Genomic DNA, 14,150 nt, shown 5'->3' on the forward strand with positions numbered 1-14,150 from the left:
GGTGAACAAGAGAAGGCAGATGGCATTGTAGTTGGTCAGGCAGATGGATTCAAGCTTTTTTTAGTTTAGGACGTTTTTACTGTGAGGGGAAGGAACTAGAGAAAAATTATAAATAAAAAGAAAGGTGAAGGTTAGACAGTGTTACAGGAGGAGATGGGGTTCACTGAGACAGGGAAGTGATTAGAGAATGAAAAACCCAGCACAGGCAACCTGGAAGGAGGAGACAGAGTGATGGGGGATTGGGCAGAATGAGGAAGGTCATGATGATCTTATTTTCTGTTTGAAAAAAGTCTGCAAGCTTATGTGAAGGGAGGAAAAATAAAGCAGGTGTAGGGAAAGGGTGTTAGGAGAGAGTCAAAGGTGGCAAATAAGCAGCTGGGATGTAGATATGTGATTCAATGAGGATGGAGAAGTAGTGCTGTTCGATTAGGAAGATGGCAGAACTGAAGGAGAAGTGGACAAATTTATACTGGAGAAAGTCCTCCCCCAGAGGCACTCAGCAACATAAGAGCATAAGCAAAGGAAGTGGAAATTGTGGCAACCAAGGGCTTAGGGTTATTGGGGCATATTTAGTAGTGGGAATGATGAAGCTGAGGGTGGAAGAGAGCATGACTGAGTGGAAAGGAAGGGAGCCAGAGATACATAATGGCCACTGATGGATGGGAGATAACAGGAACTCTGGAGGAAAGGACTTGAGGAAGGAGGCAGATGGATGAAGTTCAAGACAAGGAGCTGGTGAATAGACAGAGTGAACTCTGATAGAAAGGTCAGAGAGGAAACCATAGTTAATGAAGACAAGGTTCAATGAGTAGCTGTTTTTCTGAGTGGAAGAGCTGATCCAGATTGAAGATCAAACAAGGAGGCAAAGGAAAGAAGAACTAAGAGCAGTTTTGTACTTTGGTTTGAAAGAGTCCCTAACATTAACCTCTAGGAAGTTAGACATAGGACCAGGATTTAAGAGAGAGAGAGAGAGAGTTACATTCAATTCTCAATTCTACCCGACTTCATATGCAACCCTAGACAAGTCATGTTGTGCCTTATCTTTGCCTGTGACAGAAGAGCATTCAGCATAGCTTGAAGGAGGCAAAGGACATTTGTACATCCCTAAGCCTGAGCCATGTAGTGCTGGTGCAATTTAAAGCATATATTCCAGCAGAGACCTGATAAACCATAAGAATAAACTCACTGCCGGGGAGAGGGGACCTGGAATCTTCCAGTAGCTGGCTAAGCCAGCTTTAGAAACACTTTACACTTGTGACGCAGCCCTAACACAACCAAAGAATGAGAACTTGATTTCTGAGTATTACCTCACAGAATTGAGGTGAGAGAAATTTATTAAAATTAAAGAGGTGCTCAGATGCTATGGAAACTATGTAAGCACTTGTATCAAATCTCTCTCTCTCTGAAGTAAATACCCAGTTATTGGTCGTCTTGAACATTACTTTGAATGCCTGCCATCTTAGAAGAATAGTTTTGTAATTGGAAGATCTTTATTTTTTTTAAAGATCCATTTATCTGATTACAAAGAACTGACAATACCTGGGTACACAGTGAACAGGAGTGGGTCAGCTGCCTCCTTCTATGCTCTGCATAGAAACCTTTAGGTCTGATATTTTTTAAAAAGAGCCTACATAAATCTTAATATGTTCATTCTTCCTGTGTCATTCTGACCTCTTGCTCTTGTGAAGAACTTCAAAGGATTACTTACTTTTTCTACTCAAGCATACAAGTGTTTTTACTGTTAGTAGAATTTTTTTTATCATACTTAATTTGATGGGTAATGTTTATCTAAAATTTTAAGAGAATTTATAATAAAATAAAAAAGGAGGTTGCTCACTATTCTTTCTTGATATCAACTGACTTAAAATTATGCAGAGTGAATAGTTTCAAGAGACTATTTTTGTGTTTGCTCACTGACTTTGTAGTTCATAATGCAGCACAATTTTCTGTGAAAAAAGAGGCCTGATACTTATGTTTACAAGCTTTTTACTTCTTCTGACCTCAGTTTTAGACAAAACCTGGACCAAAAGATTGTCCACAAAAAATAAAAGCTTCTCTTGTAAACAGACAAATAGAAGAAGAAACAATTCAACAGGGATGTACCTACGGAGGTAATGTGAACAAAGTAATGCTGTAGTGCACTAAAGAAATACTTTCATAAATAAAACCTTTGTAAACTATATTTAGAATGTGCAAAAAATATTTTGTTCATGTTACAGTCTTAATTTGACAATTACACATGCAAACTCTCTCTCTTTCTCTCTCTCTCTATATACACACACACACACACACAACTGATGCTAATTTTCTGCTCTTATCTGACTGACCCTTGCACTATTGTGTATATAACACAAAGCTACAACAGGTGCTGGTTTTTATTGTATTAGTAAGTGCAAAGTGCAATGCTGATACAACTTTACTGACTTAGCTTTTTTCTTTTAACTGTGAACAAAAAAAACAAAAAACTTGGCTTGTCCTGATGGCTCTTTACCACTTTACAAATCACTCCCTCACAATTAGTTTATAAAATACATTTCTATGCCACATATATTTTCTTATTCTTAATGTTAAAACATATTAATGTAATTTCTATTATTTTACATTTTGAAAGACCAGAACACATAGCAATAGCTACAGACAAAAGATTAAGTCATGCAAAAAACTAGTAGAAATATTACTAAATTTCCTGAAAGTACTTTATTTCTACCCTTTAAAAAGATACATAATAGTTTGAAAACCACATAAATGATCTTGACATATTCTCCTTAAAAGTTTGCTATAATTTCATATATAAAACTTGTCAGTGAAGGAATGTAAGAAGATAAGAAAAATCAAGGGGCAAGGGAAAAAAAAACAGAAATTTTATAATTAAAAATACTGGTTCTTGCAGTAACACACATATCTCCAAAGTTAAAACAGAGCAATAAAACTACACTGAAATATTTAATATTTTTCACTGTGTAGAAGCCTCACTATTCTGTAGTGCTATCCAAGACAATTTTATATTCAGCCCATTACTCCTGTTTGGAGAAGACAGATTTATAAAGCCTTTTACAGCTGTAAATACATAAAGACAAGTATCTGGCTCTTTAGTCAGTGTCTACCAAAACGTTTTTTATTATCAATATTTGCACTGTAATCCCTTCTCTCCAATTGCTGCCTGGTCTGAATGAAAAGTAAAATGTGTTAGTTGCAGTTTTCTCTTCTACAGTACTATAGTTAGAAAGAAATCTGGTATAAAAGACAGTACATAAATTCTATACAACCTTGGCCCTGCCTCTTCCTGCTTGTGGTATTAACTACTTGTTCTAACCTCTTCTCCATAAATGTGTGGGTATATTTGGCAGCTGCTAACTCAGATGCCAAGCTCAGGGATGTATTTTTCCATCAGTAACCATGTCTGTGGCTGCCTTCCCAGCTGGTCATTTCTCAAGCCTCTGACCGGCTTGCTTGTTACGCTGTTCAGATATTGTATGCAAAGCCAGTACATTCAACCTTGCACATTGGTTTAATTTCTTTTGTGGTCAAAAGGCTTTCTTCCTAATGCCTGCATTTGTTTGCTGCAGAAAACCACAACATGGCCCTAGAGAAGCCAAATACACAATCTACTTGCATACTGAGTTTTCTGGCCAATGAGAAATAAAATTGGCACTGCCTTCTACTTTGTCAAATAGAGAAACACTTCTTCCCCAATCCCTTAATCACTGATGGAATGTTGGAGTGTACAGTATATGTTCACAAATTGCCTCAGCTGGCAACATCATGAAGGTTACAATATCATGATGGTAGCATTAAATGTTTGCCAATTTAGCTCTTGTATATCTTCAATTGAATTTAAAACTGTTCAACAATCAAATTGAACCTATTTGTGTCAACATAACTAGTCATAGGAGAACTAGTTCAAGTTGGCCTGAAATTTTCTGCTAACCTATAGTATTTTAAATAAAAATACACTTAACACCCGGAGTAGTTGTCCTCTACTTCAAAAATAAGATTTGTTTCTTCACAGCTGATAAACTTCTACTTTATACCTATGAGCTACGTAAGTCAACCTCTCATACTAAAGGCATTTTAAATAAAGAATTAAGGCTTTTCAGGAGCACTCAACTTTGGCTTAGCTCTGTTTCTGCAGAAAGAGTTTTACCATTGACTTCAATGGGAGGAAAAATAGGTCAATACTGAGCACTTTCGAAAATTCCACCTCAAATGTTTATACGAAAGGGAGACAAAATGAAATACAACTGTTAACAAACCTAGGACCCAAATTTGAGGGGCAGGGTGGGAAGAAACTTACGCATGTACTTAAATAACATAAATGAGACTACTCACCGGCTATCTGGAGACCCTAGTCATGCCTCCATAGTTAATGTTACATTGACATTTGCATTTAAAGCAGATTCAAGTACCGTATATACTCGTTCACTAGCCCCTTCGTTTATAAGCCAACCCCACAAGATGGATAGGTAAAAATAGCAAAAATTGTATGACCCTTTCATAAGCCGATCCTATAAAGTCTTTCGTATAAAGTGGTGCCACTTCCTGTAGCTCCCATTGGCTGAGAATGGCAAACCGTGGCCACTGGGATGTGAGGAGCTCTGTGCCTGCAGACGCTCCAAGTAAACAAAACATCCCGACCTGCCGGCGGCTTACCCTGACGGGCCGGGAGCCCAAGTTTTCCAACCCCTGCTATATTTTAACTGTTGGTGTCACAAGAAACACTCAAAAGTTTTGCTAGAATTATTTTAATGTAATCTAACAAAAAACCTGTTGTTGTTATAATTGAACACGTGTATTCACCTTCAAAATTACAGTCAATATTTAAAATCAGTAAATGGATATTTAAAACAAGTACCTTAGAACAATATGAGACTTTAAAATCCTTCCAGGTCTGAATCAGTCTCTGATTCACCAAACAGTTCACTAAACTCAGCTTCAACCACAGCTGCACCTGCATTGTCATTGTAGATGTCAGCAGTCTCGTCTTCAGACTCAGATTCCTTCTCATCATCAGCCTCTGTTGTGTCATCATCAAATATGGCATCATCTTCTGACCCGTAGAGTGCACTGCTGATACAGTATTTCCAGAATGATTTTTCTATCATTTCCAAGGAAATAGACACCCACGGAGTCCTTGAGCCAATGGGCTACCAGATTGATTTCAGGCTTCATAAGATTCCCACCTTTTGTCAACTTTGCCATGCTTGAGCACATCCATTCAGACCACATTTTGCATAGCCTGTCTTTAAAGGGTTTGTTCAAGCAGACATCAAGCAGTTGTAAAGCTTAAAACTGCTTCATTCAATAGTCCCTCTTTCATCCACCCATCCCTTTTTGTGTGCACGTACGATGACACCAGCAGCAAATTTCATGTTTTTAGGCAAGGTTTTTCTTTTAAAAACAACAACAACAGGAGGGAGCTTTGATCCATTTGCCAAACATGATAAAACCACCATAAAATGGATTTAATTAAAACTGTTTTTTCACCAACACCAATTACCATTCTGTTGCTCCGGAGATCAAATGCCATCAGTGTTTTGTCCATATTTCCTATTTGTGACAGTTCAAATGCATATTCCTTTTGATATTTTGTAATAAACCTTTGGAGAGATTCGATTGTTTCTTCCAGATCTCTCGGCAGCTTTGCGCTATCTTTGTTTGCTGACGAAGACAGAGATCATGACGGTTCATGACACGAGTACACCAACCCCCAATGCAACAAATACTGACGGCTTTACTGACTTGTGTCTTCTTTCGACATTTGCAGAGCACGCAGATGAATTCCAGTTCTAGTGACAATGCACCCATTTTGTTGACATTCAACAACCCAATTATTGAGATCTTTCTCCAGCTCAGGAAATTAAGTGCACCTTGTTGGACATTTTTTCTTGCTTCTTGGCATGTCTTTCAGTGTTGTTTTATTTTTTCACCATTCTCTTACTTGCTTCTCATTGATACAGAATTCACCAGCAGCAGCGCAATTATTGTTTGCTTCTGCATATTCAACAACTTTAAGTTTGAATGCTGCGTGATAAGCAAACCGGTTTCTTTTGATTTCACCGTTGTTCATTTTAAATACTACCATGAAAAAGATTATTATTAAACTTATAGATTTTGTAGGACTTTATATAGGAATGTCACCTGCTTTATCACTGTCAAATTATTATCGTTCTTTGTTTATTTCAAAGCAGCTCTGTAGATTGGCATATCTGTGGTGATAACAGGCTATTTAAATTTTATTAGAGATTCCATCAATTCTACACATTATATTTTCATGTCGGCTCAAGACTTAAGAGGTCCACTGGTAGAAATGCATGAAGAGATCAAATTACACAGTAGCAGACTGACACCAGTACTATAGTACTATCATTCATTGTATTTTTCTGATTGGCTTGTAAGGTGTAGCATTTTGTGAAATGCATGGGTCATATGTCATGCAGATCTGCAGCACTGCTCTTTTAGTATTCGTTTCAAGCCAATCTAGTCCACTAAACAAAGCCTTTCCAACTTAAAAGGCTACAGTATTGACATCAATAAATGGGTCGGCAAAAAGGGTAAGCCGCTAGCAGGTCGGGACATTTTGTTTACCTGGAGCGTCTGCAGGCATGGAGCCCCTAGGCTCCCTGTGGCCACTGTTCGCCGTTCCCAGCCAATGGCGGCCACCACTTCTCGCAGCTCCCATTGTCTGGGAACAGTGAACCACGGCCAAAGGGAGCTGAGGGGATCCATGCCTGCGGACACTCCAGGTAAACAAAACGACAATGTATTAGATATTCAATTCAATAATTCCAAAGAGTTTAAAATCATCAAATTTTGGTGTAGACCCGTTTATAAGCCGACCCCCGCTCTGTCATGCTTCACTTTTTTACCAAAAATATTCAGCTTATGAATGAGTATAAACGGTACTTTCTTACGTATGAAGAATTCAGTATATCCTCTCCAAAATTAGAGTGTGTCTTCTTTAAAGCCAAAATGAATTTTCGGACAGTTGGCAAATAGATTTATTAATTTATGAATAAATATACATTTTAAAATGAGTCCTCCAAAAAAAGTAGCACCTCGTAGCAGATTTTTTTTGTCCTAAATGACAGGCAATATCTGTATAGATAGAAACTGGCAGAGAGCAGAACCTTGAATTCTGGTGCAATGGGTAGATTTGGGGGAGAAAATTAGAATTAATCAATCTTTTTTCACCAATATTTGTCATAAAGTTTATTCTTTAGGAGATGATGAAGAATTTAACCCACCCTCAGAGAAACTCATGAAGAATTACCCTAGTCCAAAATGGCCACCACTGCCCATTGTTCTCAATGGGTCTGAGGACATATGCTGCCCTTAGCAAAGGGGGCCGCTGCTTCCCATTGTTCCCAATGGGAGTGAAGCAGAATGTAGGGGGTGCAGAAGGGAGAGGAAACTGATGTGTGAGCGCATGCAGGGAAATGTGGCGAGCAGGACAGAACAGCTGTAAATCTCCCTTAACTAGCCAATATGCTCTGCCTGCTTTGAAGTGGCATTAAGCAGACAAATCATACCAGTGAATATTGCCCTCAATGTTAAATTAAATGATTTAAGGTTGATGTTAAATATTGTCAAATCTCAAAGCTAAGAATGTTTGTATGTCTGTGTCAGGGCCCTAGGCTGTCTTTGTTAACATTTAACAATTCTATCTTTTGAAAAAGCCTTCTGATAATGATTCCTTAGCTACAATACACTTACTAGCCACATTATCAGCAATCTACAGTCAATTTTTAACATAGTTTTAGAGCACCAAAAGAATCAACTTGAGGCATTTCTACCGAAAAATAAATATGTAAGACTGGAAGATCTAACTAGTTAAAGAAAAAGGAAATTACCATGTGAGCATCTCTCGTCTTTGGTCACAACTGAATGCATTAATCTTGCTAATAGGACTGCATAAGCAATGAAGTCCAAAAAAGGGCTAACATTTGAAAAAAAAATTATGCCCAGAAGACAACACTGAAAAGGTCTTTCTGGAAACCTAAAAAAAGTACTGATTACTTGCCAGTGTCAACTCCAGAAGATAGTGCCTCCATTACCCCAGTATTCCGAACAAATCAGACTTTTCCCCTGTGAGAGGGTTGGGGTGCAGGGTTAGCCACTAAGTAAACATTTTTAAAAATTGCTAGAATTGTGTGTCATAGCCCCTTTGGATAACTTCTGATACCTCACATGTCCAAAGGTATATGTGCCTCAAGAGTCAGAGAAGCATGTTACCAACCTTTTGTGGCCTTATCCCAGCATCCTTGCTGTATCCAGAGGACTGACTAGCAAATATGGAGAAATAGCAGCCAAGAAAATACAGTTTATAGCAAAAGCGCCAGTGATAAAATGGATAATGTGTCTGACTAACTAACAGAAGCTTGTAAGTTCAACTCCTGCAGGGACTGTATTTTAATTGCTTTGATAGTAAGATGATGCTTTGATATTTAATTGCTTTGAGATTAAGATGATAACTTAGTAGGCATAAGCCTTAGAGGTAGAGCATCATCTCTATTTTTCAGATGGCCCAGACAGGTGCCTTGCCAAGAGGATCAATACATAACTTATCCACTTTTCATGTTGTTAGCCACAGATGTATTTTGGCTACAGTAGTGGAAGTGCTGTAAAGTGGACAGTCTAGGGGAAATCTTCTGCGAGATGAACAAATTTCAGTGTTTTCTTTGGAAAAAAGGGAATTCAGTAAGGAGGCTGTTCTTGCCAGGACTGCTCTAAACATGTTGACGATAATACAGAGGCTCCAAGCAATGCCAAGGATTATAATTCCTTCCAAGTCAGGATTCAATTCTTCAGTTTCTGGGTTCACTGGGAAAGAGAATCTCTCCTTCTGAGCCATCAGGTTCAGGGGTTGAAAGGTCACCCCTTTTTATTGGCAATGAGCTGGCCCTAAATGAAACTTTTTGTTTTTTTAATGCTTTTTCTATTATCACTGCTTGTCTAACTTGGTCTTCCAAGGCAAAAAGGAGTGGGATGAATGGGAACAGTTTGCATCTTATTTTGTCTTCACCAGTACTAATGCTTCAGAATTGATGGAGCCTAAGTCTTATTCAGAAGAGGTGAGAAAAGTCTTTTTTTCTGCGAGTTTAGCTTTTGGAAGAGTGGTGGATGGAGAAAAGTGTTTTTCATTTGTCTTCTACTTAGGCTGAAGCTCTCTAGTTATGAATCATTCAGATGGGTCTCTACAATACTTTCAAATTCAGACTGATCTCTTTAGTCCCACATTCTTACCTTGTTGCGGAGAGTCACTGAGAACAATCTTTTAGTTTCATTTTAAGATCACTTGTTTTTCTTTTTTTCCAATGCACACAAAAGCATAGCTTGAGCGGTTTTCCACATATACCCAAAATTTAATCTTGAGTCCCAATAACTGATTTAGCCCAGCAAGAAATTTCTCCCTGGAGTAACAGAGGTCAGCTTGAACTCCTTAATGAAGGATATCAAGTAAGAGGAGAAGAGATAGGGGTCACAGCATACAGCCATTTTAAGAACTCAGAGGGAACCATCCCTTCTAGCTGTGGATGGAGACCCCTGAAAGTGAAGAAAGAGGTGAATGGTGATGCGGGGGAAAAACAGCACTTACATTATTCTAAAGAGGCTCCTTTTGGGCAAAGGCAACTGCAGGGACCAGAAGTTCTTGAACTGAGGAGAGCCAAGATGTTGGAGAAGCAGCAGAATGCTTACATGGCAGCAGAACACAGGAAAACAGCTGAAGAGAGAAGTGCTATTCTGACCAGAAATGGCTTTGATATGTACTACTGCAGTTTCCCACTATTCCAGCAAGAGCAAGGTTTTGAAGTTCTCACATCTGCTCTAGCTGCTATTCACTGCTCCATTGGCATAAAGCAGCTCTTAAGCCAGTTTAAACAGCTCCCCAACAATTCACCTTGTACCATTGCTCTATGATACCCCTCTTCTGGTCCTCAGAATAGGAAACGTGGCCAGAATAGTTATGAAAGGTAACTAACACTGTAAAGTTCCTTTCAGATAAAGTATTAAGCATTATAAGTGTATTGCATTTACAAGTCTATATCAGATATTTTAAATACAAAATAAAATTCTATATTCCGTTCCATGTTACACCAAACACATGTGGTAATTGTGCCAAAGCTATCAATCAGCAGCAGGTGCTATGAAATCCATAGTTTTGGGTTAGAAATAGAGCCATATTAAACAGTTTTATTTTACTTGTAATTTGTCTTCTCACAGAATGTACTTCCACCAATTTAGAAAGTCTATTCAGTTAGTCTTGTCCAATATACTAATGGAAGAAGCATATGCTGCTATTTTCTTGTGCCAAATTTTCCTTCTATAAATAACCTGATGCCAGTAATGATCGGAGAAAGTTCCAAACCTGGAATCATGCAGCAATCTACATTAAGAACATACTGGGGGCAGAAAGGAGAAATAAACACTCCAAAAATAAAAAAAGGGGGGAAGAATAAAACCCCATGAATATTTTGGTTATTTTTTTTAAAATCAGAATTTTTCAAAATTTAAATCAGAGTTTTTGATTGTTATTTAAATTATGTTTTTCTTTTTTAAAAATTAACTTGCTTTAAATTCAGATTTCATTTTATACAAAATATATTAAGGTCTAAATTTATAATCTCTTAAAACATTTAAATAAAAAATAAATATGCTGAATACATGAGCCTCTATCAAAAACTTTGAGTTAAAAGCTGCTTTTCTATATAAAAGTGTCACCCTCCTGCCCTGGCCAGGCCCAGTAGTTTTTATAGCATGTTGAGGGGGGCCTCAGCAAGAAAAAGGTTGAGAACCTCTGGTCTACACTACTATTTTTAGTGCCATAGCACATGCCCGAGTCTGTAGGCCCAGGCTCTGAGACTCACTGCCACAGAGCTTGTTTTGCAGCATAGATGTACCTACACTCTCCTGCCCATGAAAAGACTATGATCTTCCCAGTAACTACCAGCCCTTACTTCTTGATGGTTCTGGGCACTTCAAGTAAATGGTTCTGCTCTGTCTCTCCGCACGTGTACAGACAGACAGACATACAAACAGAAATCCATTAATTTCTCAACTGCACCTCCTTCTCTAAACAAATAAAATACTGCAATGAAAAGGTATGTGGGTTACGTGAGCAAAAGTCTTGGATTGTTAGGTCTTTTGTTTTTGGGGGGTTATGGTAGCGGGCTGGGCAGGGGAGTTAAGTAACAAGGGAGAAGGAGCAGAGTGTGCAACCAGAAAAGAGAAACACTGATGTCAAAGCAGCACACTCTGGAAAGAAGGGACAACATTCTTCAGAGTGCAGCCTCTAGTGTTGATTTCAACCCCTGGGAACTCTGGGTGGGAGGAGAACCTATCTCAGCTGCAGCTCATTAAAAAAAAGGAAAGACTATTTGGGAATATTTTCAATAAAGTCCTGTACTTCTGGATAAAAAAGAAACACAACACATGTGAATAATACAACAAAAGAGATGCAAGGCCTGGTTGTCAGAATGAAACACTATAAAAAATGTTCTCAGAAGGCAATGACTTTGAAGATGATGGTGCACATGTCTGACCAATCTGGATCAACTGGTTAGTAAATTTATGTTTGTACCATGCTTATGGATTGCCTACCATGTCTTAGTACACTAGTAAATTATACCAGATTATTGGCATAAATTTGTGTTTGCGGTGCATTACTTTTACTTATGAATTTGAAAATGTTTGTGTTCAAAGTATAAATTGGTATTTTAGTTTTTTGAGAGAGTATTTGTCAATTACATTTTTTACTGTTACTGATGGGACATCTGAAAATATTTTTTCAAGATGACTGGTATGTTGCTAGAGATAAGGGTTTAAATAGATTTAGATAATCCTTATAAATTATCAATTCTTTTCTCTATAAACTGGGTTTAGAATAAATTATATAATTTAAACAGTGGTACAAACAGCTGCAGTTGGAGGAATCTTTCATTTACAGTCTTTTTTTTTTTTTTTTTTAAAAAAGCAATGCACTGAGCAAGTGTGACCTTTTCACTATTTTGTTTCAGGGTCCTTCTTAGATATAAGGAGTTATGAACATCCATCATCTGCAATGTCTACAACTTCAAAGTTATCTATGCAAAGTTATCTACCTGCAGTGGTGCAACTACACATACATCAGACGTAAATTACCTGTATAAAAAAATAAATAAAAAAAAAATCGCATTCATCACCAGTAAAACCACAGATGACTTCATAATCAGGACCATCAAATTCCGGCAAGACGCCATAGATTAAAAGATTGCTCAATTTATTTATGCAACAAATTCTCCCCTTTGTTTTGTTCAGAAGAAACATTTCATTGACTTACTTAAATCATTACAACTTGGCTACCTTCCGCCCGGCAAAGTAGCCTTTGCTGGAAAATTGCTGAATACAGTGTATTAGAAGGAAATTGAACAATGTTCTAAAAACGTTGTCAGGAATTTTTTTAATCTGAGTCTTGATGGGTGGAGCAATGTACACAATGATTCAATAATATGTGCTACTGTGTCTATTTTACAGAAACAAGTGATACATCAGGAAATGCTCATATGGCAAAATACCTAAAAAGAAGTAGCAGTAAAAGCTATAAAAAAAACCTGAACAAAAATTCAAGTGTAAGCACAATGGTTCTCAAACTTCTGTATTGGTGATCCCTTTCACACAGCAAGCCTCTGAGTGTGGTCCCGCCCCCTTATAAATTAAAAACACTTTTTTACATTTAACACTGTTATAAATGCTGGAAGTGAAATGGGGTTTGGGGGGTGGAGGCTGACAGCTCATGATCCCTCATCTAATAATCTTGCAACCCTCTGAGGGGTCATGACCCCCAGTTTGAGAACCCCTGGTCAAGCACATTGCTTTGTCACAGACAATGGTGCAAATGTAGCAAAGATTGAAACAAATCTGGAAGTTAATGAAGGGAACCTGAAATTTATAACATATGAGTGCAGTGCTTATTTGACATATCTTTTACCCAAAAAGATTTAAGGACAACTCCAGGAATAAAGAAAAAAGTTGTTTGCAATTTCAACTACGTCAAGAACAACCACTTTGCTTCAGGTTCACTGAAGAGAGCAGGAGGATCCAAACTAATTCTCCCCCAAGACGTGCAATGGTATACTGGCTATTTTGAGCTATTTAGTAAGAATTGGCCTATTCTGATAACAATTTGTGGAGAAAATCATGACAAAATAGATGAACCTATCACAGCCAAAGGAATCTACATTGGGCTACAGAGAAATATAGACGATACGCTGAATATACTAAAACCTATTTCCATAGCCTTGGACAAACTTCAGAAAGATTGCTACTGTATTGTTGGTGCTGCTGAAATTTGGAAAGAACTTCAAGAGATATTGAAGAAAGACAGAAAGAAAGAAATACTCAACAACAAAGTTAAACTTATCTGCATATGTTCTTATGTTCAGTGCAGAAGCAGATGGATCAAGTATTTACTCCAGCTCATTTTCTTGCCAACATTCTCAACTCAAAGTAGCATGATAGTTGCCTAACTGCTGAAGAAAATGATGCTACTATGACACGGGTATCTAATAATCACTCATCAATCATGCCAACCAGAATACATTTCAAGGCTAGAGGTGAACCATTCAAGCAGTATGTTTTCTGATGATGTTTTAAAGAAACTCACACGACTGAACTGGGGGAAGTCACTCTCTAAGCACCCAGAACCAGAGTTTCTTGAAGTGCTAAACCTGCTTTTGACAGCAGTAGCCTTGTTTGCAGGCAAAGACTGAATATTTTCTTCAGTTGGACTAATTCATGCAAAATTGAGATATCGACGGGAGTTGAAAAAGCAGGAAAATTTCTCTCTTTCTTCTACCATATGAACAAAAACAAGGTGGGAGGTGATGAGATCTACTAGTTTTCAAAGTCTGAAGGACAAACAAGTAACTTACGAGACTACTGTCTCATTTTCAAGAGACTTAGGCAAGTAAGAACTTAAGCACCAGTCACTTTCACTTAGGCATAGTTGAACATTTTCCCATGCTGACCTGAAAAAATCAATTTAATTCTGTGAAGAGGTGGACTAGGTCCAGGGGCCCCCTGTTAGAGGCCTCACAGCCCTGCCTCACTATGCCCCAGAAAGAACAGAGGAAAAGTCCTCTAGGCAGCATAGAGTGGCTGCAGGGGAGCAGCCA

General features: G+C 38.0%; 1 protein-coding gene across 3 annotated transcripts in view; it reads right to left on the minus strand.

Moving 5' to 3' along the window:
- PLCL2 (phospholipase C like 2) overlaps positions 1–14,150 on the minus strand; it is a 213,105-nt gene that overhangs the window by 146,466 nt on the left and 52,489 nt on the right. Inside the window, exon 1 of one of the 3 annotated variants that reach the window (XM_084620026.1) lies at positions 4,853–4,891. The exons of the other annotated variants lie outside the window; for them this stretch is intronic. The gene's annotated coding sequence lies outside the window, so the exon portion shown is untranslated. Of the gene's footprint in view, positions 1–4,852; positions 4,892–14,150 lie in introns of those variants that run through there. 3 annotated transcript variants of the gene reach the window in all.

The sequence above is a fragment of the Lepidochelys olivacea genome (assembly GCF_965140295.1).
Source record: "Lepidochelys olivacea isolate rLepOli2 genome assembly, chromosome: 2".
NCBI lineage: Eukaryota > Metazoa > Chordata > Testudines > Cheloniidae > Lepidochelys > Lepidochelys olivacea.